This window comes from Eretmochelys imbricata, chromosome 7 (genome assembly GCF_965152235.1).
Source record: "Eretmochelys imbricata isolate rEreImb1 chromosome 7, rEreImb1.hap1, whole genome shotgun sequence".
NCBI lineage: Eukaryota > Metazoa > Chordata > Testudines > Cheloniidae > Eretmochelys > Eretmochelys imbricata.
Genome location: NC_135578.1, coordinates 57,658,550 through 57,683,264, shown reverse-complemented (window position 1 = coordinate 57,683,264; position 24,715 = coordinate 57,658,550). Strand labels below are relative to the sequence as shown.

Here is a 24,715-nt window from a genome sequence, read left to right as displayed (position 1 = left end):
GACTAAAATGCATGAATAAGATCTGACCTGGCACAGAAATGGAGGGGCTACTCTAATGCTGTAGCTGACTTATGTCACTGACTGTCTCCATCCATTTCTAGATCATTCATACAAGGGAGCATAGGTCCAACACTCAATCTGTCCAGGGCCAAATGTGGGAGGCCCAAAATGTTCACTCAGAAAACATAAATGTGATTGCATTTTTACCTCTAGGGTGAATAACTTTCTACTGTCTTAGCATTATGAGCATCTGTTTGGTGCCCTTTCACTTATGCAAACAATGTCAAATTTCAATGGAATGTAGGGGACTCTAGGACTAAAATGAGCAACACCGGAGAGTAATGAACAGAACATGCCTTGGAAACATCTGCTTATGAGTAAATGACTCTGTTGCTTATGCCTTACAACAATAGTGAGCCTGTCTGGCAGAACAGGAGTGAAGCTGTTCATCCAGCTGTGATAGGTAGATCTCTTCCTGGCCCCCTCAAAAGATCCCTTCCAGCGATGTGACTCTGTTCTCTCATTTCAGTTGTCTCTATCTTCAACACACAAGGCCGTGGGGCCCCTTCGCATCAGACCATTGAACTCCCGTAGCAGCAATGGATGTCTTCTTGATGATCCGTCGCCACAAAATGACCATCTTTGCTGATGCCAAGGAGACTACCACTGTACAGGAGCTGAAGAAGATTGTGGGGGGCATCCTGAAGAGGCCTCCGGAGGAGCAGCAGCTATACAAGGATGACTGGTTGCTGGAGGATGGTGACAGGACCTTGATAGAATGTGGGTTAAGCAGCCAGACTTCCCGTCCCCATGCGCCAGCCATGGTGGGCTTGGCCTTATTCAGAGCCAGTGAGGGCTCCTTTGAGCCATTGCACATTGACCCCTTCTCCAGCACCCCTGAGCTGCCTGATGCTTTGAAGCCTCAAGATTCTGGCAGCAGCTCCAGCGAACAGCCCATGCAGTGAAACCAGAGTCCGCTGTTCCATCACATAGACATGGTGCTGATCATGCACCAGTCACTGCTGTGTGCTCATTTCACTTGCAGCATTTGAAAACATTATGCCTTGACTAATAAAGCTTTGCTGTTAAACTTCTCTGGGGTGCCAACATCTTCTGTCTCAGTCTCTAGAGAGCCAATTGACAATGATTGTTTGGCTTCCTTGTATCTTAACTTTTGTGGAGAGGTGGTGGGGTGTGACAGTCTAGGCAGCAAACTCTTAAACCTCCTTGTCCAGCTCAATGTCCATAGACTTAACCTCAACATTTACTACTTCCAAGAACAATGACATGAACAAACTCTACAGACAACTGGCATGGCCAGCTTTCCTTTGGGGAGTCTTGTTATATTTTGTGTCTTTTTCCTAAAGTCCCAACTTCTGGAATCATGTGACCATGTCAGAATCTTCTAGACTTCAAATTGTGGAGAGACTCTTGAAAAAAGGTTAACCCTGATGGCTGAAATACTAGGCAAACCACCACCAAACCTCATGATGATTTTCAAGCCCATCTCCTGACATTCTGGAAGCTGCCTCAGGACTCATGGAGCACCCAGGTGGTAATATGTTACCAGTACAATGTATGTGGTAACAAAACTCTTCACTCTAAAGGTCAGCTCCTAATTGAGAGGAGCTGTTTGACAAAATTATTCAACCATTGAAGAAAATTAACATGCTGGCTACTCAACAGGGGATCCTAAACTAAAATTATAGGAAAAACAATCCACATGCATCCTCCCACCCTAGAGAGATCCAGGGAGATGAGCCTCTGACAGAAGTGCAACTATTCTAGCTTGGTGCTGATCTTGGGGAACAAGAAAATATCAGCATTCAATGAGAGAGCTAGAGATGACAGATTGCAAATTAGACCGGGGAGTGTGTAATGATGGCAGCAGAAGGGTCAGTACAGCTGGGGGCTGTAGAGGCATTGCCTGGTGTGACAGGGTAAGAGCATCTCCTAGATGGCTCAGGTAGAACCACCTCTGGATTGACATTCTTGGTATCTCACTAGCCAAGGGAGGTAGCTCCGAGGAGACAGACACTTCATTAGCAGGTTGGAGGGAATCACTTGTACATGCCTAATGCTTAGCATTCCTTTGCTCTTTACTTGGAGAAGATGTGATGTGGTAAGTCTACAGCCAGGTGGTTGGGGGATGGGAAGAGATGGTCTAAAGTTGTCTGGAGCCCCCTTCTAATAGAAGTATCTGGGTGTAAAAGCTCTGGGGTGAGGGAGGGGAGACCTTTTAACTGCTTTGGGGGGAGACATAGCTAGAAGCAGACTTGCTTTATTAGAAAATGCCTGAAGGGGGAGGCTGACAGGACTATGGAACTGTCTCTCTAAAGGAAGTGGTGACAGACCTATGACTTGGTACATTCATGCCTAGAGCAGACACTGGAAACTATACCTCTAGGGGTCTGAATTAGAAGGGGATGGCAGAATAAAACCATAACAGCTCTAGCTGTAATCACTTGATTTAACTAGTATAGTGGGATTTCATTCTCGTCCTTTGACTCAGATTGGTATGACAGGGAATTTGCTTTTCAGAACCATGACTCTTCTACTTGTGTTCTGTTCCCCTTGTCCTAGGCTGAGTTTTGTGCTAATATTTTAATTCCTGAATTAAGTTTTTGAAGTGAGATGTTGCTGCTTTGTCATCCTCCCACTCTGCTCTAAGGTGCAATTCATCCTGGTCATTCTTCTGGGCTAGAACAGTCATCACAACTCCCCCTATATCTGCTTGGAAGCTTTCTTAAGTACAGGTTTCAGAGTAACAGCCATGTTAGTCTGTATTCGCAAAAAGAAAAGGAGTACTTGTGGCACCTTAGACTAACCAATTTATTTGAGCATAAGCTTTTGTGAGCTACAGCTCAACACATCTTTAAAAAAAAATGCAGGCCCTGATCCTGCAAGCATTCACTCATGTCAACTGCATCTAAATGCAAATAAAACTACCATGTGCTCAAAGTTTAAGCAATTGTATGTCAACAAGAGCAGGGTCTGGGTTTGCAAGTAGGGTTTGGGAAATACTACAGTACAGAGCAAAGGTGCCATCTAGTGGCTCTGAAGCAAGTAGCTCTCAAACTATATATAGGTTTCAGAGTAGCAGCTGTGTTGATCTGTACCTGCAAAAAACAGAAATACTTGTGGCACCTTAGAGACTAACAAATTTATTTGGGCATAAGCTTTCATGGGCTAAAACCCAATGAAGATGAGCTATTATCAGCAGGAGGGGGGAAAAAAACTTTTGTAGTGATCAAGATGGCCCATTTAGACAGCTCACAAGAAGGTGTGAGGATACTTAACATGGGGGGGGCAGGGAAATAGATTCAATATGGGTAATAACCCAGCCATTCCCAGTCTATATATAACTATAGATAGCAGTTCAAATATTTAGAACAGAGATGGATACAGAGGCCAGTGAGGCTTGAGACCTATTGCGTTTGATGGCTCATGTTTTATCCTTTCTCTGGCTCCCCAGAGCCAGTGTACCCTTCCTTGCTGGGACGAAACAGTCTCCTGTTCCCTCATGCACTGGAAGGAGGGGTGGACCACTAGCAACAGACTCCTCTACAAAGGAGGCAGTGAGGAAGCAAGTTCACCCATCAGAAGCAAAATACTGTCATCCAGGACTGATCCCATCATACATCAAAATTATTATGGCTTAAGAGCTATGCATTGCTTTGTTACAATATGATTCTCAAGGGTTGACTGCCTTAAAATTATAAGGCATATTTTGTCATAATAAATATGCTTCAGAAAAGGGACTTGTGGCTAAATCACCCAGCTCTTAACTTCACAGCTCTTGAGAGGGTTGACTTTCCTCCTCACCTGGTAGCTGCAGGATTCCACGTCAAAAACAGACTCACAGTTCTCTTGGTCGTAGCCAACAGGGGTGAGAGCTCTGCCATGGGGAAAGAGAACAAACAGCAGGGTCAGAGCAACAGAGCACCTGGATCATCCGTCTCCCCCCAAAGGCTGGGAGAAAAGCCCCCCAGGCTGCTGTGCTCTCTGTAGGTATTCTGGCAGCAGGAGAGATTCTAAGAGCTGCTGCTGGGCCTTGAAGGATGGAGAAAGAAGAGGTGAAATCTCCTCTCTTCTCCTTCCCCCCCCCCCAATAAATTCCTTTCACCCTCTTGATTAGTTGTGTGCCCCATGATGTGGTGGTTTTACATCTGAAACTAAAACTCCCTACTCCAAAAAGGTAGAGGTCACTGTAAGCTTTTGCAGTTTCTTTGTTCTGCCCTTATCTTCTGCCCCACTCTCCTTCTCTGCATTTCAGGTGACTATCAACTTCAGCACTGGTGCAGTTATGGGGTGTGTGTGTGTATAACCTACAGTGTTTGAGGGGAAAACATTAACTGGAGTCAGAGCAATTAGTGCCGCAGGTTGGGGCCATGCCCAATTTAGGATTAGTCCCCACTAAAAGGAATAGGGTGACTGCTAAGGGAAGCACTTTAAGGCAGAAGAAGGGAGGCAAGAGGCCCAGAGGGAGAGTAGGCTGTGGGATGCTCCCTCAAGAAGGGGGCTCTGGCAAAAGGGCTTGTAGAGCCCCTGGGGAAGGACAGGAGAGGAAGGATCTCCTTTTTGTCCAGGCTCACCCCAGGGTTGGGCACTCTGGAGGCAGCCTGGGAACAGGCAGACAAGGAGTTGGGCCTCCCCCAGGAAAGTGCTGGAAGAGCAGGAAAGTGCTACAGAGCCCAGGATGGGATGAAGAGTCGGCAGAGGAGTGAACCCAGGAAGGGGCTGGGGAAAAGGGGGCCTACAGTCAGGCAGAACAGAAAGTGATCCAGGGAGGCAGCAGACTTTAGCTACTTGCAATGGAATCATAGAAGTGTAGGACTGGATGGGACCTCGAGAGGTCATCTAGTCCAGTCCCCGGAACTCAAGGCAGGACTAAGTATTATCTAAATGATTCCTGATGGGTGTTTCTGTCTGCCCTGTTCTTAAACTTCCACTGATGGAAAGTTCACAACCTCCCTAGGCAATTTGTTCCAGTGCTTAACCACCCTGACAGGAAGTTTTTCTTAACTTCCAACCTAAACCTCCCTTGCTATGATTTAAGCCTATTGCTTGTCCTAACCTCAGAGGGTGACCATTTTCACCCCCCTCCTTTTATGAACTTAAACTGTTGTTATGCCCCTATCCCTCAGTCTTCTCCAGATTACATACCCAATTTTTTCAGTCTTCCCCTTCTAGACCTTTAATCACTTTTGTTGCTCTTCCCTGGACTTTCTCCAGTTTGTCCACATCTTTCCTGAAATGTGGAGCCTAGAACTGGACACACTACTCCAGCTGAGGCCTGACTAGTGTGGAGTAGAGTGGAAGAATTGCTTCCTGTGTCTCATTTACAACACTCCTGCTAATACATCCCAGAACTGTTTTGGCTTTTTGGTTTGTTTTTTGCAAGTGTTACTGACTCATATTTAGCTTGTGATCCACTTTGACCCCAGATCCTTTTCCGCAGTACTCCTTCCTAGACCGTCATTTCCCATTCTATATATATGCGACTGACTGCTCCTACCTCCGTGGAGTACTTTGCATTTGTCCTTAGTAAATTTCATCCTATTTACTTCAGACCATTTCTCCAGTTTGTCCAGATCATTTTGAATTTTAATCCTATCCTCCAAAATCCTTGCAACCCCTCCCAGCTTGGTATCCTCCTCATATTTTACAAGTGTACTCTCTATGCCCTTATCAGGGCTGGAACCCACAGTGGAGGCAGGGCCTGGGTTCCCCTACAGGCCACTCAGGATGGTGGTGTGAAAGTATCCTAATATAAGTGGATTAGGGACCAACATGCTCTGAAAGCCTTGTGGACTGTTTGGGTTTTTGGGAGGGAGAAGGGGGCCCTGTTACCTCCAGAAGTGGTGGAACAGAGGATGACCTAGCTAGAGGGTTGAGTCACAAGAAGAAGCACACCATTGAAGTGCTGGAATGGCCATCCACAGGGGGAGCCAGAAGAGGGGAGCTGATGAGTCATGATTCTATTGGGAGCTAGAAAAGCTGCACTCTTAGAGTGGAAGCACTGGTGGGAAAGAGGGCCTAACACAGTAAGGGTATGTCTACATGGCAAAGAAATACCTGTGTTGCTGAGTCTGAGCCAAGGTCAGTTGACTCAGGCTTGTGAGGCTTGGGCTGCAGAGCTAAAAATAGCACTGTAGATGTTCCCACTCAGGGTGGAGACTGGGCTCTGAAATCCTGCCTCATTGTCAACTTCGAGCATAGATCCTGGATCAGACTCAACAGATTACTCTTTGGCTCATGGAGTTTCTGTAACTATGCACTGGAGCGGCCTGGCTTTCTCTCCATGCTGTGACTGGGGGACAGCATCACAGGAGATGCTTGACAGTTGGAGGGCCGTTTGCAACATCTCCCCTCCCATGATGTAGAGGCTATCCTCTGGTTTCAGATCCTGGACGTTGACCCTGGATATGAGAAGCAGGGGCCTATAGATGGAAATCATGGCTCTGAGTTGAGATGGGGGAATCTCTCAGTTTTAACCATCCTTCCTCAGCCAGCCAGGCCCGTGCAGGATGAAGAGCCTAGGGCTTGAGAATGTAGCTGAAACACCTTGGAGGTAATCATTCCCCATGAGGGATTAACAAGTCTAGGCAAACTCTGGGATGGCATTTATTATCAGGGCGATAGGCTATGTGATTATGTATGTACACCACCTTGTGCAAAGAAGCCTGGTCTTACCTAGGGCCTCTTAGAGCTATGGTAATACAAATGTCAAACAACAATGGTTCAAGTCTTGCTGTTCTGACCAAATTGTGATTCTCGAAGGTGTGGGGAAGAGCCAGAATCATGCAGGACGCTGAGCATATTTCAATCTGCTGGCCCCTCATTACTCCTTTTTTGAAGTGTCTTTCCATGTTCTTCAGTAGAGATGGATCTGAGCCATAAAAGCTGGATCTGGACCCAGTTCTGGGTTTTGAACCCCCACTGTTTATGGCTGTTCTGATCCTGGCTTTTGGCTCAGCCTCTTATGAAGAAAGAAGCCAGTTGTGAAATTCTGATCTGGAGTTTGCAGGAGTAGCTCAGGCTCAGAAGCAAAAGTTCAGGGTTGGTTCAGCCTCATTTCTACTCTGTGAGGGCAGAGAGGAAGGACAGTCCAGGGGCTAGGGCTAGGATTGGGAAGGGCTAGCCTCTGTGACTTAGTCTGTCTGTGCCACCATTCCCCATCTGTAAAATGGAGATAGTATTTTCCTACCTCACCAGGAGTGGAAGGTAGCTGAAGATATATACTAAAGATTGTGAGGTGTTCAGATACTACAGTAATAGGACCAGATAAATACAGTATGTTAAGCAGTAGAGCTGTATTTGGGGGGGGGGCAGGGTTCTGGGGTGTGTATGTAACCCCTTCGGGTGTAGAGAGCATGGCCCCTTTAAATCTTTTTCCTACTGGGGAGGGTGAGCAGTGGGAGAAAGGAGGGAAAATTGCAGGTGTGGCTCTGGAGCCCAGGGAAAGAAGGACTTCAGCCGGGAGGCCCTGGACAAAGTGAAGGAGAGAGAGAACCTGCCTGAAGCCTGGGAAGGACAGGGCGGCCGATCGGGGACACCCCAGGACAGGAGCCATGAGGAGCACTGTGCTGGGGAGGAATTGCCTGAGGACAGGCCAGAGCTGGACCCAGTATCACTGCTGCTCAGAGCTGCATGGGACTGTGAGTACTGGGGCTTGTGACTCTGCTTTGGGAATAAGGAGGGAGGCTGCTAGTTAGTGAAGTGGGGAGGTTGCCGCACTTTGTGGCTTTGCAGAGAGCAGCAGAAGAGGGCACCGGAGGGGCTTGTTGGGGAAAGTTCACTGTCGCCGAAGACTACCAGGAGCACCCAAGACTCGCCATTGAACTGGAACTCTGCTCAGGACTCCTGAACTCTCTGTGCAGACACATTGCTCGGTGTCTGCCCTTTCAGACTGTGCTACCACTGGGCCTATGGGGCCTTGGTTTGGATGCAACCCTGTTCTACTGCTCCCATTACATTTCCCCTTGTTGGGTTTTCTCCTCTCATCCCTCTGTAAATAAATATCTCCCTTTGTTATATCCATTGCACTTTTCGTGTGTGTGTGTGTGTGTGTTCACTGTAGGGGGGTTTGGAACAGGTGCCCCTGGGGTGGAAGGAATTTTTCCTGGTGCATTCCTGCATGCACCATCTCTTGGCCAGAGCTGCCTGCAAAGCAGACTCCATCTTGGCCACAAGGGCACTAAAGTTACACTTACATGTAGAGTATATTTGTCCAAACCAAATAACCCAGTAATTTTGTTGCACTCACATGTTGCAACAGGACACTACTTCCTGGGTGCAAAAACAGCGTAAGCAATCCTTGGTGTACCAGTAGACACCAAAATCATGCATCTCTCCATCCCTAAAGCAACCTGGATAGATGAAACATAATACAACTTGTGAAAATACAGAATTAAAACTCTATATTAATGTGCGTATCCCTTGAGCTTGAATTTTGTGCCAAAATCTGCATGCAGACTGGTGCATAAATAAGAATAACCCACCTGGAAATTTCACCCTCGGTCCTAGCCCCAACTGCCTTCTTCAAAGGGCTCCCACTGCAGGTGTTGTACACCTGACCATTTAGCAGCAAATAAGTTTACTAAAGTGTGACATGACATGGCACACCTATGATCCAATGTATAGCGTGGTAAACCTACTAGTCCAATTTCCCCCCCCCCCGGCACAGACATTTGTTAATTGCCTAATGGAATCCTCAGCTTGCATAGTGACTCCTACACCAGCCCCTTCTGGGCCACCAGTTTCCCTGTGTCTACGGATCCCTTGGTTGCCAGAACAGCAGTTATAGGCAGCCTACGCAAATTGGGGCAGCCTTCAGGCATAGCCCAAGACAAGTTGACCCTATGGCAGAGGTGGCTAATAGCTCACCTTTGCCCCTATCCAGCCTGAGCAGTGCTAGGAGCTCTATGGATGGACCTGAAGATTTTGTTTCTAAGGTTGTTTTCTGTCTCTAGGAAAATGCAACACAGGGGATTGACTCCAGGTAATCTGGAGACCATTACTGCCAGTGAACCAAAGCTAGGATCCTGAACCAGACCCCCCTGAGAGTCTGACATCCTTCATTAAACTGGAGTGTGGAGGGAAGGGGAACCTTTCTGAATGCTTGTCCTGTTGCTCCCCCTTTTTTTTCCCCACCAGGTTGAATTTATTACCCTACCCTCATTCCATCCCATTGTTTCATGTCCCTCCTTCCCTCCCCACCTACTGTGAATGGACAGTGACTAAAATGGACAAAACCAGCCTGGCCTTGTATTCTATTCTAAGTGCCTTCTACAATGCTGATCATGGAATAGTTGAGGGTTTGCAGTTCCTACCTTTTTTGTTGGATACTTGCTTGTCTGGGATGGGTTCATAAAAACACTGGGCACTGGATAAAGTCATTGCAATGACAAAGGTAAGAAGGAAGCTCAAGAAGTGCATCTGTATAAGAGAGAAGCAGCAGCATCATAATAATTAGGCAGAAGCTAACAATGATAATTAGTATTAGAGTTGAGTAACTTGCAATGAATAATTTGTCCGCTTAACATAGCCTCTTTCTGCCAGCAATGTATCCATGACCAGATCTCAATTTCCTCAAATGCACTTGTTATGAAACTATCCAACAATGGGTTTGGTGATTTATCTCTAGGAGCTTGCTGAATTTATTCTCTGTTTGATCTGCATTGGCTAGTCAAGACTGGCTAGATAAGTTGCTTGATCTTGTTTCTGGTCCCTGAGCCAGAAAGTATAGCAGAGGAGCAGGTTGCTGTACACAACTGCATTGGATTTCACTAATCACTGGCATAGTGAATCCCTCCAATCCCTCTGTGCTGGGTAAAACTGATCAGCCAAAATGACAAACTCTTTAATTAAAGGATCACACTCACTGAACTCAAAGAACTATGGGTGTGGTGTTTTTGGTTTTTTTTTTTAAAGACATTTAACATGGTTTCTTAGAGAGTTCATTGTGGGGAAAACAAAACAGTGATATCATGCTGAAACCCACTGTTCCTGAGTCCTTGTGACTCCATGTAGGGAAAAGGAGCTCCCAACTCTTCCCAGTGACCATCTCTAGTGAGACAAAGCTGAAGACATCTTGGGCAGTCACAGGAGCAAGACAGTAGGTTGTAAGACTGCCACTAAAATCCCATTGCTCAGAGCCAGTGTCAGCAGAGATCTTCCTCTCACCGATAGTTACCCCCTCCTACAACTGCTACACACATGGTACAAATTCAAGGTGAATTACAATCCATTTTCTATCTAACCGGCATCCTACCTGTAACTTGTCAGATTTGGCTTCAGACCAATCACAGAGGCACATAACGCATTCAGTGGCTCTGCACTGACCAATCAGTAGCCTGAGAACTAAGAAGCTGACACAGGATCTCAACTGCACTCAGATGAGCATGTTCCCTCTCCTGAGCGTGTGCCTTCTACATGTGTGCACTAGTGCAAGGCATAGGCATCAACTCCATGGGTGCTCCAGCCCGTGGGTTCTCTGCACCCACCAGCAACCAAGCTCACCACCACCTCGCCTTCTCCTCTGTCTCCTTCCAGAGCACCGCACCTCCACTCTGCCCTCCCTCCTAGTGCTTCTCACCACCCAACAGCTGTAGCAAGCGCTGGGAGGGAGGGGGGAGAAGCAGGAATGTGGTGTGCTCAGGGGAGGGGGGTGGGGATTTGGGGAAGGAGTCGAATGGGGCAGAGTTGGGGAAGGGGGGGCGGGAGGGGGTGGAGTTGGGGCAGGGACTTTAGGGAAGGGTTTGGAATGGGGGCAGGGCAGGGCAGGGGGCAGAGGGGGGTTGAGTACCAGAAGAAGTTGGCACCTATGGTGTAAGGTGTCCCAGTCTGACCAGGCCCTTTTCCTACAGCTCAGTGGAGGAAGGGTGTGTGCGATGGCATAAGCCAACCCCACTTTGGGCCGGTGGAACTCATTGCCAGGGGATGTTGTGAAGGGTAAAACTCTAAAGGGGATCAAAAAAGAACTAGATAAGTTCATGAAGGATAGGTCCATCAAAAGCTATTAGCGAAGGTAGTCAGGGATGCAACCCCATGCTTTGCATGTCCTTCGCCTCTGACTGCCAGATGCTGGGAATAGATGAATGCACCTGGCATTGGCCACTTCTGGCAGACAGGTTATTGGGTTAGCTGGACCGTTGGTCAGACCCAGTATGGCTGTTCTTATGTTCAGAAGGGGTTAATGAGTGCCTGAGAACAAAATCCTCCCTGTTACACCTGGTGTCTGGACCAAGGAGTTAAAAGGGATTAATTGGCTCAGGTCAGGGGCTGACTAGGAAGGAGAGCAGATGGCTGGCTGTCACGTGGTGCCAAGACAGAGCAAAGTAGGAAGCGGTCCAGAGATGCAGCAAGAGGCAGCGGAGCCAGGCCTCGACGGCCTATGAAACAGTCCCTGGATAGGAACACAGAGGAGAAGGAAGGCCTGGGTTCACCTGTGGGTCCACCAAGGAAGGTGAAGCAGATCCCCTTGGCAAGGGGCATGGGCTATTGAAACCCCTTATAGCAGGGGTAAGGACTAGTGAGTTGATGGAGGACCCAGCCTGAGGCAGACAGACTATTATTTGTTGGGCTATTTGTTTACCCTGGGAGGGGTGGGACGCTACATGTGACCTGGCCAGAAGGCTGAGCCGCAAGAAGAGGTGGGTGACTGCAGGGCTGGAATGGCTGTCAGCGTGGATGCAAAAGGAGGAGAGCCCACTCTGGTGTGCTCAGCCACGAGGGGGCGTGCCAGGTGGTGAGTCACACTCGTATGGGGGCAGCACAAGCACTGGGAATACAGGTGTATGGCTTTAAAATCCAGTTTGTGTGATTCTGACCTTTCCTTTCCCTGAATGTTCCTGCCAGTTAACTTCAACGGCCCAACTGTTCGGGGACAGTGAACCCAGACAGGATGAGAGCGCAGCCAAAGTGAGTCCATTTGCAGGCAGGGTGAAGCCTTAAGTGAGGCGTGGCATTGCCAACAACTGCAGCTTAAACAAAGAAGTGCCCCATCACAGCTGCATGTTTGGATCCTCCTGGAAGAGGTCTGGTTACCTGAGGGAGCTCCTCCTCATGTGCCTCAGGGTGAGTGAGAGCAGATTCAAGTTCAGTGGGTTCAGATTTTGCTTTTCATTTTGCTGGTGCAAATCTGGACTGGCTCCACTGAAGTCAATGTTATGGAGATGAGAATCTGGCTCAAAGGAATTACACTGGTGTCAAACTAAGATCAAAAACAGACCCCTTCAGTACAGTTGTGGAATCCCAAGTCAGTACAAACACCGTTAAAAAGAAAACAAGGGCATCCAGTGATGCTAGTGCACTGATACAACTGAGGATGTAAATGCGTAAGGGACAGGAATTTAAAATTATAAGCATTTAGCAGCCACAGTACTACACGACAGAACTTTATTAAGGCATAAAGAGGGAAGGATGGTTTAATGGTTAGGGCTCTACCCTGGGATTTGGGAGACCTGAGTTGAATTTCCTTCTCCACCATAGAATTCCTTCATGACTGTGGGCATGTCATTTAGTCTTTCTGTGCCTCAGTTTCCCATCTGTAAAATGGGAATAATAGCACACCCCCACATTGCAGGGGTGTTGTGAGGATAAATACTTTAAAGGTGGTGAGGTGCTCAGATACCATGGGAATGGTAGTACCTAAGACAGATAAAATTTCATGCCTAAGATTTTCAAATCTAAAGTTAGGATCCTAAACTTATAGTTGGGGTCCTAAGTCAGTGTTCTGATTTTTTATAAGTGCTGAGTGCCCCTGCAGCTCCTATTGAAGTAAATGGAGTTGTTCCTACTTACAGCCAGGGCTGAATTTGGCCCAATATGTGCAAGGCGTGGTACTGAATTACTGCTGGTGAAGCTGTTGTGCTTGTAGCTTTGAACTTCCTACCTTTTAAATTTAAGAGTTAAATTCTCAACCCTGATGTTACAGTGATTGTGTGAAAGGGTCCATAGCAGTCAGTACTGTGGAAAAGTTCAGGCAGACACAGAAGTCCTACAGACCATATGCTTAATAGCTGTTGCACATAATAGATGCTTAAAGCAAAAAGAAAAGTCTGATTTTTCCTGGTGCGTGGCATCTGCATTTCCCTTGACTTCCATTACAAATTCTCAGCACCTCTGAATTCAGGCTATAAATGAATCATGGTGAAAGAAGTAAACCTTAGCCTTGCTGTTGAGACTGCCAATCATGATGGTGTCTTTTAGTTACGTGGATCCCTGTGTACTAAGAAATGGACAGAGATCACCCAACATAGAGACAAATAAACTACTGATCAGGGGGTAGTGATTTTTCATCGTACCATCTCATCCAGAATTGAATTCAAACCAGTAACCAAGAGATAGAAAGCTTAGTGACATGCTGAATATTTGGTAAGTGTTTGTGCGTGCACACACACTCACATTCATATTCAGGGCCAAATTCTCCCTTCACTTATGTGTGTATAATTTCCACCAAAGACAGTGAAAGTTGTACATGTATTATCAAAGGCAGACTTTGACCCTTTGTCCTCCATCAGACCCAGCTGCATTGACTTGGAGTGAATATGCCCTAGATCAATATAGGCTAATGTTACAGTAGCCAGCCTGTAATTAGCCCCCATAGCCTTCTAGATCTGTTTTTTTAGAATAAGAGATACTTTCAGCAGCCTAAAGTCTCCTAAAACCCATCAAGTTACAGACATATAATGTATCTACTTCAGCAAACACTTTTTAAACTTATTGGTAAGATATTAAATACATTAGCTTTCACTAATCAATCCATATTGCAACATTCAAATAAATAACAGCATATGCCTCCCATCATACCTTTAAAATCTGGAGTGCACACTTTGACTTCCCTCTGCGAAGTGCTTCTCTTCCAAAGAGCACACAGTTGTGTTTGCAGAGTCTATTTCAAGGACTTCCCTTCTTCCCACCCCCCACACTCGTTTTGAGCCACCTGAATATTAATCCACGCTTGCACAAAATCACTTATCTTTGTGCTCAGAGGTGTAGCAACCAGTCCCTAGGGACACCACTTTGCTCCAGGATTCAGGGACAATTTCAGGGTCTCTAGTAACAGTAGTGAGGGGAAAACCCTTAAACCGATAACTCTTTCTATTTGTTTCCACACTCACATCCACCAAGAACAGCAACTGAAAGTCAGAATCGAGGCGGAAAACAGTCAGAGGTGGCTGTTTCATGGCTTGATACAACATTCAATTGGATGTTAGCTCCCAAACCTAGAGCAAGAATAGAGGTGGGTCACTGTTGCCAAATTCAAAATGAGGTCTGGAATCTCCCATGTATAAAGGGTGTATGGAGTTGGGGACTCACTGAGCTAGAGACCAGCTGTGAATTTCAAATCCTGGCCTGTTTTCTGAACCATCCCCACCTGCACTTTCTGGGTTTGGGTCTGGGGCTTTGGATTAGGCTTTAACAAAAGCCAGTGTCCCTTTTATTCATCATTGCTCAACTTTCTATGCCCCTGATCTTGAGCTTCTGACTGTCACTTCCTGTCATTTCACCAAAATCCGACAACTCCCAGCAATGTAAGCAGTAGAGAGGTACACCCTCTCCCACTTGCTTGCACTTCAAACGATCAGTTCATTCATACCCTTTGTAGTAAGAAGAGGGCCTGAAACGTAAGGCCTTGTATCAGAGGCCTGGTATGAGGCCTGAACTAAAGCAGTGATCAAAACTTTGCTGAAGCAAAGTCAAGTTGTGAGCAAGAGGCAGGCCCTGCTCACAGAATTTGGTAAGCACAGGGCTGATACTGCAAAAACACATATTCCTGAGAGGTGCTGGGCACAGAGCATTCATACAAGCACATTCCAGAAGGGTGGCACCAGAGCACCTCGATACCAGCACATTCCCCAAAGATAACAGGAACACATTGACCCATCCTAATAAGGTCAGGATGACAGCATGATGGATAGAGATGTTTTGATCAAACCAACAAATACATCAGAGGGTGGCACCTAGAGATGTCCGGGGTGATATGTAACTTGTTTGTATTTGTGTATAAATATGTATCTCAGAGGGAGAGTCTTTGGCTGGCCTCGGGGATAATGGAAAGTCCCACCATTAACTGAGCTAGTCCATTGCAAGGGGCATACATGTGTTAGTGTAACTGTAACCATTGAGCCAGGACATTAGGACTGTGCTTCACTGATGACGAAATTGACCAAGTTCCTTTGCTATGAACCGAGTCTGGGGATTTACTGGGCAGTTTGATTGGAGCCTGCTGTACAGGCTATCTGGGCAGAGGCAGTACAGCACGCAGAAAGAACACACCCTTCTGTATCCGTAGCCGTAAGGCCAGCCCACCATCAGAGCATAAAACTCCTTCAGTTACAATCTGTGTGTTCAGGAAGTGTTCTCTTCCCTACCAGGAACCAGTCGTCAAATGATCTCGCTGCAAATACCAGACTGTCCTGTCCTGATCCTGTCGTCTAGCTTGCCATCCTATTACATGTCTCAGGTGGACGGAATATTTTCCCTTTGATGTTTTGTCCTATCAGTCATCTGGAGCAGTTTTATGCTATCAGCTCTTCCCATTCAGTAGTAGGGCTAGGCTTCCACTTTTTGGTCTGTGGCAATTATAAACTGGGTTGTCCTTTTAAGAATCTGAATTTTGAGTTTAAAGGGTTCCCTTTAATCAATTTCTTGGCTTTTGTGTCCACTGACACACCTAAATTGACCCTCTTCCCTGGGTTCTGGAAGAAGAATTTTTGTTCATACAACCCACTGAAAAGGTCTTTCTTTGTCTCCCCCTTTAAGGCTGTACACAGCTAAGGCAGAATTTCTGCTAGACTATAAGTTTTCAGGTGTCTGTTTGTTCTCTGTCTTGATGGATTGATGGTCCTGCAGTCTTGTAAGCATACTTTGAATTCAGAATTGTTTGGCTTTCTGAGAAGAGGTTTTAATACTTTTGTCCTCATGCTATTATTACTAACTTACAAATGTATCTGTCTTCCCATCCATCATCTGTTTTTGTGTGCCAGGCTAGTGCTTTTCAGATGCTTCCATCACCATGGTATCTAGGTGCCAAAAAAGCATGTCAGTATTTTTTATTTTTTAAGGAGGAATTTCCTTAACTTTTTCAATAGGATTTTGTAAGAATTACAAACTGGACAGTCTCTACGTAAAAGAATAAATGGACACAAATCAGATGTCAAGAATTATAACATTCATAAACCAGTCGGAGAACACTTCAATCTCTCTGGTCACTCGATTTCTGACCTAAAAGTGGCAATTCTTCAACAAAAAAACTTCAAAACCAGACTCCAATGAGAGACTGCTGAATTGGAATTAATTTGCAAATTGGATACAATTAACTTAGGCTTGAATAGAGACTGGGAGTGGTTGAGTCATTATACAAAGTGAAACTATTTCCCCTTGTTTATTCCTCCCACCCCCCCACTGTTCCTCAGACGTTCTTGTTAACTCCTGGAAATGTGCTGGAAATGGCCCACCTTGATTATCACTTCAAAAGGTTTTCTCTCCCCCCACCCCACTCTCCTGCTGGTAATAGCTCATCTTAAGTGATCACTCTCCTTACAATGTGTATGATAAACACCCATTTTTTCATGGTCTGTGTGTATATAAGTCTCCTCACTGTATTTTCCACTTTATGCATCCGATGAAGTGAGCTGTAGCTCACAAAAGCTTATGCTCAAATAAATTGGTTAGTCTCTAAGGTGCCACAAGTACTCCTTTTCTTTTTGCGGCTACAAACTAATACGGCTGCAACTCTGAAACGTGTTATTACCAGCCCACCAATGTACTTTACAAGTCAGTGGATGCAGAGCTGTAGGTCCAGTGGAACCTCTGAGACATACCATATCCTGCAGCGTGTCTTTTACCCTATTTACATTGTTTTATTTAATCACTTGAGTCTTTCATTAATTACTTTTCTGCTCTGGGACCAATGACTTTAGCACAGTTAACGAATGTAATAACCTGGACTCCTGTGTGTTAGTCTGCTAGACTTAGAAAGACCTTTATAAATGCCATCAGATGTTTGGTGAACTCAATAAAGTTAACCAGACACAGCAAAGCACATAACTTTAACCAGCAGAGGAGTCCTGTTGACTTCAACTGTTAATCATGGGCTTAAATATACACTTAGTCCTTTTTTGGAGTGGGGGACTGGTGAACTTTGTAAAGTCTGCCAAAACCTGATGAAGCATTCAAAGATTCAGAATGCAGAACTTCTAAACAGGTATCCAGGCTTGCTCGAGCTAGCCCCATGCACTACATCTCATCAAAGACTCTTGACTGATACATGTTTGACATTTCTAGGCCTCAGCACTTTTGAGAACCATAACTGTTGTTCACGCTGCGGAACGTTGTTATTGCTGCAACGTTGCTATGGCTGCTCAGTTTCTGGCGCGCCGATGTCAGCTGTGCTAGCGGCGGGTGCAACGGCTGACTCGATGTTGGTCATATAGAAAGACCATAGGGGCTCGGTTTAGTGGCAGAGGCAGTTGGCCAGGTTTGTGGTCTATGAAGCACGGTCTTAGCGCCCTGGCTCCATGGTTACAGGTAGACTAGGGAAGTGGTTCTCACCCAGGGTACGTGTTCCCCCTGGGGACACGTAGAGGTCTTTCAGGGGGTACACCGACTCATCTAGATACTTGCCTAGTTTTAAAGCAGGCTACACAAAAAGCACATGCGAAGTCAGTACAAACTACAATTTCATACACAGAAAGTGAGAAAGTCAGCATTTGTTCAGTAACAATGCACTGTGACACTTTTGTATTTTTATGTCTGATTTTGTAAGCAGGTAGTTTTTAAGCAGGGTGAAACCTGGGGTACGCAAGACAAATCAGATTCCTGATAGGGATACAATAGTCTGGAAAGATTAAGAAGCACTGCACTAGGGTGATCAGATCATAGAATCATAGAATCATAGCATCATAGAATATCAGGGTTGGAAGGGACCCCTGAAGGTCATCTAGTCCAACCCCCTGCTCGAAGCAGGACCAATTCCCAGTTAAATCATCCCAGCCAGGGCTTTGTCAAGCCTGACCTTAAAAACTTCCAAGGAAGGAGATTCCACCACCTCCCTAGGCAACGCATTCCAGTGTTTCACCACCCTCTTAGTGAAAAAGTTTTTCCTAATATCCAATCTAAACCTCCCCCACTGCAACTTGAGACCATTACTCCTCGTTCTGTCATCTGCTACCATTGAGAACAGTCTAGAGCCATCCTCTTTGGAACCCCCTTTCAGGTAGTTGAAAGCAGCTATCAAATCCCCCCTCATTCTTCTCTTCTGCAGGCTAAACAATCCCAGCTCCCTCAGCCTCTCCTCATAAGTCATGTGTTCTAGACCCCTAATCATTTTTGTTGCCCTTCGCTGGACTCTCTCCAATTTATCCACATCCTTCTTGTAGTGTGGGGCCCAAAACTGGACACAGTACTCCAGATGAGGCCTCACCAATGTCGAATAGAGGGGGACGATCACGTCCCTCGATCTGCTCGCTATGCCCCTACTTATACATCCCAAAATGCCATTGGCCTTCTTGGCAACAAGGGCACACTGCTGACTCATATCCAGCTTCTCGTCCACTGTCACCCGTAGGTCCTTTTCCGCAGAACTGCTGCCTAGCCATTCGGTCCCTAGTCTGTAGCGGTGCATTGGATTCTTCCGTCCTAAGTGCAGGACCCTGCACTTATCCTTATTGAACCTCATCAGATTTCTTTTGGCCCAATCCTCCAATTTGTCTAGGTCCTTCTGTATCCTATCCCTCCCCTCCAGCGTATCTACTACTCCTCCCAGTTTAGTATCGTCCGCAAATTTGCTGAGAGTGCAATCCACACCATCCTCCAGATCATTTATGAAGATATTGAACAAAACCGGGCCCAGGACCGACCCCTGGGGCACTCCACTTGACACCGGCTGCCAACTAGACATGGAGCCATTGATCACTACCCGTTGAGCCCGACAATCTAGCCAGCTTTCTACCCACCTTATAGTGCATTCATCCAGCCCATACTTCCTTAACTTGCTGACAAGAATACTGTGGGAGACCGTGTCAAAAGCTTTGCTAAAGTCAAGAAACAATACATCCACTGCTTTCCCTTCATCCACAGAACCAGTAATCTCATGATAAAAGGCGATTAGATTAGTCAGGCATGACCTTCCCTTGGTGAATCCATGCTGGCTGTTCCTGATCACTTTCCTCTCATGCAAGTACTTCAAGATTGATTCTTTGAGGACCTGCTCCATGATTTTTCCAGGGACTGAGGTGAGGCTGACTGGCCTGTAGTTCCCAGGATCCTCCTTCTTCCCTTTTTTAAAGATTGGCACTACATTAGCCTTTTTCCAGTCATCCGGGACTTCCCCGGTTCGCCACGAGTTTTCAAAGATAATGGCCAATGGCTCTGCAATCACAGCCGCCAATTCCTTCAGCACTCTCGGATGCAACTCGTCCGGCCCCATGGACTTGTGCACGTCCAGCTTTTCTAAATAGTCCCTAACCACCTCTACACACTGTAACGAGAGTGATCACTTAAGGTGAGCTATTACCAGCAGGAGAGTGGGGGTGGGAACCTTTTGTAGTGATAATCAAGGTGGGCCATTTCGAGCAGTCGACAAGTACATCTGAGGAAAGCTCACCTTAAGTGATCACTCTCGTTACAGAGTGAATGGTAACACCCATTGTTTCATGTTCTCTATATATATAAATCTCCCCACTGTATTTTCCACTGAATGCATCCGATGAAGTGAGCTGTAGCTCATGAAAGCTTATGCTCAAATAAATTTGTTAGTCTCTAAGGTCCCCCAAGTCCTCCTTTTCTTTTTGCGAATACAGACTAACACGGCTGCTACTCTGAAACCTGTCATATTACATTCCGTATACTTTTTGTTACTATCCTGTACGTTGTACCTGCTAGTTTGAACAAAACTTCCTCATCCCTTATCTAGTCATCTCCTCCTTATCTTACAAGGGGTCTGTGTGTCCCTGTACCATCTCCTAGGAATGTGTTTACGCAGTTACTTGAGAGCTCTGGGTGTTCCTATACCATCCTCTCAGCTCAGGAATGTGCTTGCTTATAGAATCATGGAATATCAGGGTTGGAAGGGACCTCAGGAGGTCATCTAGTCCAACTCCCTGCTCAAAGCAGGGCCAATCCCCAATTTTTGCCCCAGATCCCTAAATGGCCCCCTGAAGGATTGAACTCACAACCCTGGGTTTAGCAGGCCAATGCTCAAACCACTGAGCTATCCCTCCCCTGATAGATTGCTACTTTGCCAAAGCCAGGCCTACTTTGATTCACAGTCTTTTGTTCATAGTGGGACTTATGCTTAGGGCTCCAGCAAGACCTCAGTAATGACAAACAAGAATGACATGGAGAATTATACCCATTTTTCGTAAACCTCAGAAGTGGCTTGTCTATCTGGCCTCCAGCTTTGCCCCCAAAGTACTCTGGGGCTGCAAGCAACACGTGAAAACGTTTAAGCACAAATGACATCGGTGAAGAATTAAGAGGAGGACCCAAAAATAGCTTGTAATGGGAAACTAGTTACAAACTTAATGATCAAGTGACTGATCCTGTTAGTGAGAAAGTGTAATTTACTTATGCCTGTAGCGGTCTATAGTCATCACTGCAAAACAATTAGATCCATCAGTGGAGCATAACTGTCCCTGAGGCATGGACAGTCTGTTAGCTCTGGGACAAGTGATTCAGAAAAGTTCCGAATGTTCTTTTCGCTCATGCTTTGGGTATGAAATGTCCTCACTGCAAAGAGATAATGTTGCCATGCTCCAGCCCCAGTCTGGCCACCTCCCACAGTCCTAGGGTTTGAGGTCTGAAGAGACCATGAGGTCATCTAGTCTGACCTCCTAATATCACAGGCCACCATCACCAGCTAGCACCCACACCCTCAACCCAACGACCAAAATCAGATGAAAATATTACAGCACACAGGAGACTACACTAGTATGAGCCACAAGCAGAGAATCGGACGGACTGAGGTGCACCAGAGCCCGAGGCCCCTGCAATAGCAGGGAAATAATTAAGTGAGACATACCCAGATAATTCTGGCAAGTGACCTATACTCTGCAGAGGAAGGTGAAATCCCCCCCCCCGCCCACCAGCTCGCTGCCAATATGACCTGGAGGAAAATTCCCTCCAACCCAGGGTGATCAGTTAGACCTGGGACATGTAAGCAAGAACCAGCCAGCCAAGCACCTAAGAGAGAGAATGCTCAGTGTCCCCTCAGAGCCCTGGCGCACCCCACCAAGTGTCCTATCTCTAGCTGTGGCCATCTTTGATGCCTCAGAGGAAGTAGAGAAAAAAAAAACCCAGAATACAGTGGGGGCAAAAATCCCTTCCTGGCCTCTACATGTGGCCAGCTAAAATCCTGAAGCATGAGCTTTGGAAACATAAAGCATTAACTGCAGGGGACGGGACTCCTAGGGCTATGGAGCCTTTCCCTCCAAAGCACAAGCAACCCCATCATATAATCCCACTCAAACATTTGTCCATGTCTTAAAATTAATCAAGTTATTTGCCCCCACAACTCTTATTGGGAGGCTGTTCCAGAACCTCCCCCCTCTGCTGATTAGTGACCTAGAACATTCCCTACATATTATCCCTTCCATGTACCCCCAGAGCTCTGCTACCCACCCTCTGGTGCAATTTGAATATTCAGTGGTAGGGTCAAGACAGAGCCACGCCCTTTGCTCGAGGACGACTGAATGCAGCTGTGGCATCCATCGGGGTCTCATTTTATTCAGCCAGTGTTACTGCTTCTGGATGGCAAGAGAGGCTTGGGAGTTCCTCATGCTGCTTTAGCAAACCCAGCTCCCTAGAGCCAGAGTGAAGTAAGAAACAAACCCTTGTTTAAAAAATCACAGCCCTGCTGGCGTGGGGTATTTTTACAAAATTCCAGTACCCTTGGCATAAAGGAAGCATGCTGAGTTTATCAGCAGCCAGCATCATAAGGATAAAAGGAGGGGTACAGCTTGGAATGGGTGCTCTTCTATCATCACAGTGCATTTATTGCATAGGCTTATTTCTATGTCACTTGACAATTTGCAGTGCAATAAAATTAAAATAAATAAAAAAATACTGAGGCAGCTTGGATCCAGGACTGGCCGCTTGGGCCCAGCTCTGCTAAACCCACAGGAGAACTCAAGTGATCTAACGGAATGAGCGACACTGGGAAACAGTAGTCACTGAGTATGTCTTTAGGCTTGGTAGGACAATAAAGAGGGGAACTATTAACCCTTTGGGTTAATCAGTGACATATTTGCCTCTGGGCTAGGACAGGCCAAGGCCTGGGGAAACAGTAAACAGGAAGTAGCATCCAACAGTCATGACCCTAGTTGGGGGGTGTCCTGGATTTTCCAGGTGTTTACAGCCCCAGCATGTGGTGGCTGGAGGTGTTTTTCCCATAGTTCTGATCTCCACCGGAAGCTGGGCACAGAGGACAGGCCTCTGCCAGGCCATGCTGCTACTGGTCTTGGGGGAGAGATGGACTAGTTGTTGGGCTCAGAGGGAGGGAGGCAAGCAGAGAGCAGCTGCTGCCATGATTCTGGGAAAGAGGGCGGGGTCTGTGTGGATCAATGAGGGAAACATGATCTGTGGGGCAATGGAAGAACACCCAGAGTCTGAACAGGGGTTGGGGGCCAGGAGCTTGGGAACACATGTAGAATCAGCCTGGAGGGGGTACACCCAGAATCTGTGATGGGGATGCCTGGGTTTCATGTGGCAGTGAGGGATGCACTTGGGCTGTATGGGGCAAGGAGGGGGACAGAATCTATGTGAAGGGGGCACACAGAATCTATATGGGGGAGTGGAGCAGAACCCAGATGATGGGGAGGGACACTTCTAATGTGGGGTGGGGGAGGCAGGATCACACCCAGAATCACCCTTGATTTCTTAGGGATGGGGACGGTGAGACTAGATGGCTAATCAGCAGGGAAAGGGGGTGTGATGGGGTGTCCATCCCACACAAGCCCTGAACAGCTTGATGGTGCCAGGAGGAGCCAATTAACCTTAGATGCTGCATCTGGAGGGGAACCAGGGCTTGATAAGCATTAACGGCAGGTGAAGCCCAACTGGGCTAGGAGCGTAAAGCATGGAAGTGAGAGTGGGAAGGGCACTGCAGTCACTCTTTTTATAGCAGTGGTCACCAACTGGTAGACTGCGATTGACTGGTCGATCGTGGATCTTCTGACAGTCAATCTCAGTCTAGAGTTGCCAACCCTCCTGCAGCCAAACTGGGAGATCAGCTGCTAACAGTCTGGTGGCACAGCAGAGCTAAGGCAGGCTCCCTGCCTGCCCTGGCCCCATGTCCTTCCCGGAAGTGGCCGGCATGTCTGGCAGAGGCTCCGGGAGGGATGTGGGGGAGGGGCAAGGGGTCTCAGCGTGCTGCCCTAGCCTGCAGGCAACCCCCCCACCCTACCTGTAGCTCCCATTGGCTGGGAATGGGGAACCATGCTGTGGGGGAGTGCCTGTGGACAGGGGCAGTGCATGGAGCCACCTGCCCCTCCTCCCCCAACCCCAGAGCCACTGCCGGACATGCAAGCTGCTTCCGGGAGTGGTGTGGGGCCAAGGCAGGCAGGGAGCCTGCCTTAGCCCTGCTGTGCCGCCACCTGGGAGCCACCTGAGGTAAGCCGTGCCAAGCCAGAGCCTGAACCCCGCCCCACCCCCCCCTCCAACCCCTCTAACCCCAATCATGAGCCCCCCCTGCACCCCAACCTGCACCCCAACCTGCTGCCTGAGCCCTGAGCACCATCTCAGAGCCAGCACCCCATACCTTCTCCTGCACCCCAACCTCCTGCCCCAGCCCTGAGCCTGGAACCCCTCCCACACTCCAAACCCCTTGGCCCCAGCCTAGAGCCTCCACCCCCTCCCGCACCCCAGCTCCTGTCCCAGCCTCGTGAAAGTGAGTGAGGGTGGGGGGGAGCAAACGACGGCGGGAGGGGAAATGGGTGACCGGGGCAGGGGCCTCAGAGAAGGGGCAGGACAGGGACATGGCCTCAGGGCAGGGACAGGGCAAGGGTGTTTGGGTTTGTGTGATTACTGTTATTTCTCCATTTTCTTTGTGGTAGATCCAGGTTTGCACTTAAATTCAAAAAGTAATCTTGTGCTTAAAAAGATTGTAGACCACTGCTTTATAGGGAAAGAGAGCTGGGTAGGAAGAGCTGGCATTCCAGCCACCCCTTTTTTTGCTTGGGCAGTTGCGCTTTCGGAGCTTGGGGCGGCAAAAAAACTAGAGCCGGCCCTGGTTAGAGACAAGGGGGAAGTGCAGGGGGAGAGTAAGCACTGGAGTCCTATCCTAGGGAAGAATTGGTAGGGGACGTAGAAGTGGGTAGCAACCTGGGCAGCAATGACCGTGAGATGATTGAGTTCAGGATCCTCACAAAAGGAAGAAAGGAGATTAGCAAAATACAGACCCTGAACTTCAGAAAAAGCAGACTTTAAGTCCCTTAGGGAACTGATGGGCAGGATCCCCTGGAAGGCTAATATGAGTGGGAAACGAGTCCAGGAAAGTTGCCTGTATTTTAAAGAAGGCACAGGAACAAACCATCCCAACTGAGGACACAGGAACAAAGCATCCTAATGTGCAGAAAGAATAGCAAATATGGCAGGCGACCAGCTTGGTTTAACAGTGAACTCTTCAGTGAGCTTAAACACAAAAAGGAAGCTTACAAGAAGTGGAAACTGGGACAGATAACTAGGGAGGAGTATAAAAATATTGCTT

General features: G+C 47.3%; 1 pseudogene; it reads left to right on the top strand.

Annotated features, from left to right (window-relative positions):
• The first annotated feature begins 599 nt into the window (after window positions 1–599).
• On the top strand, window positions 600–965 carry LOC144268257 (elongin-B pseudogene; annotated as a pseudogene).
• Window positions 966–24,715: the final 23,750 nt, after the last annotated feature.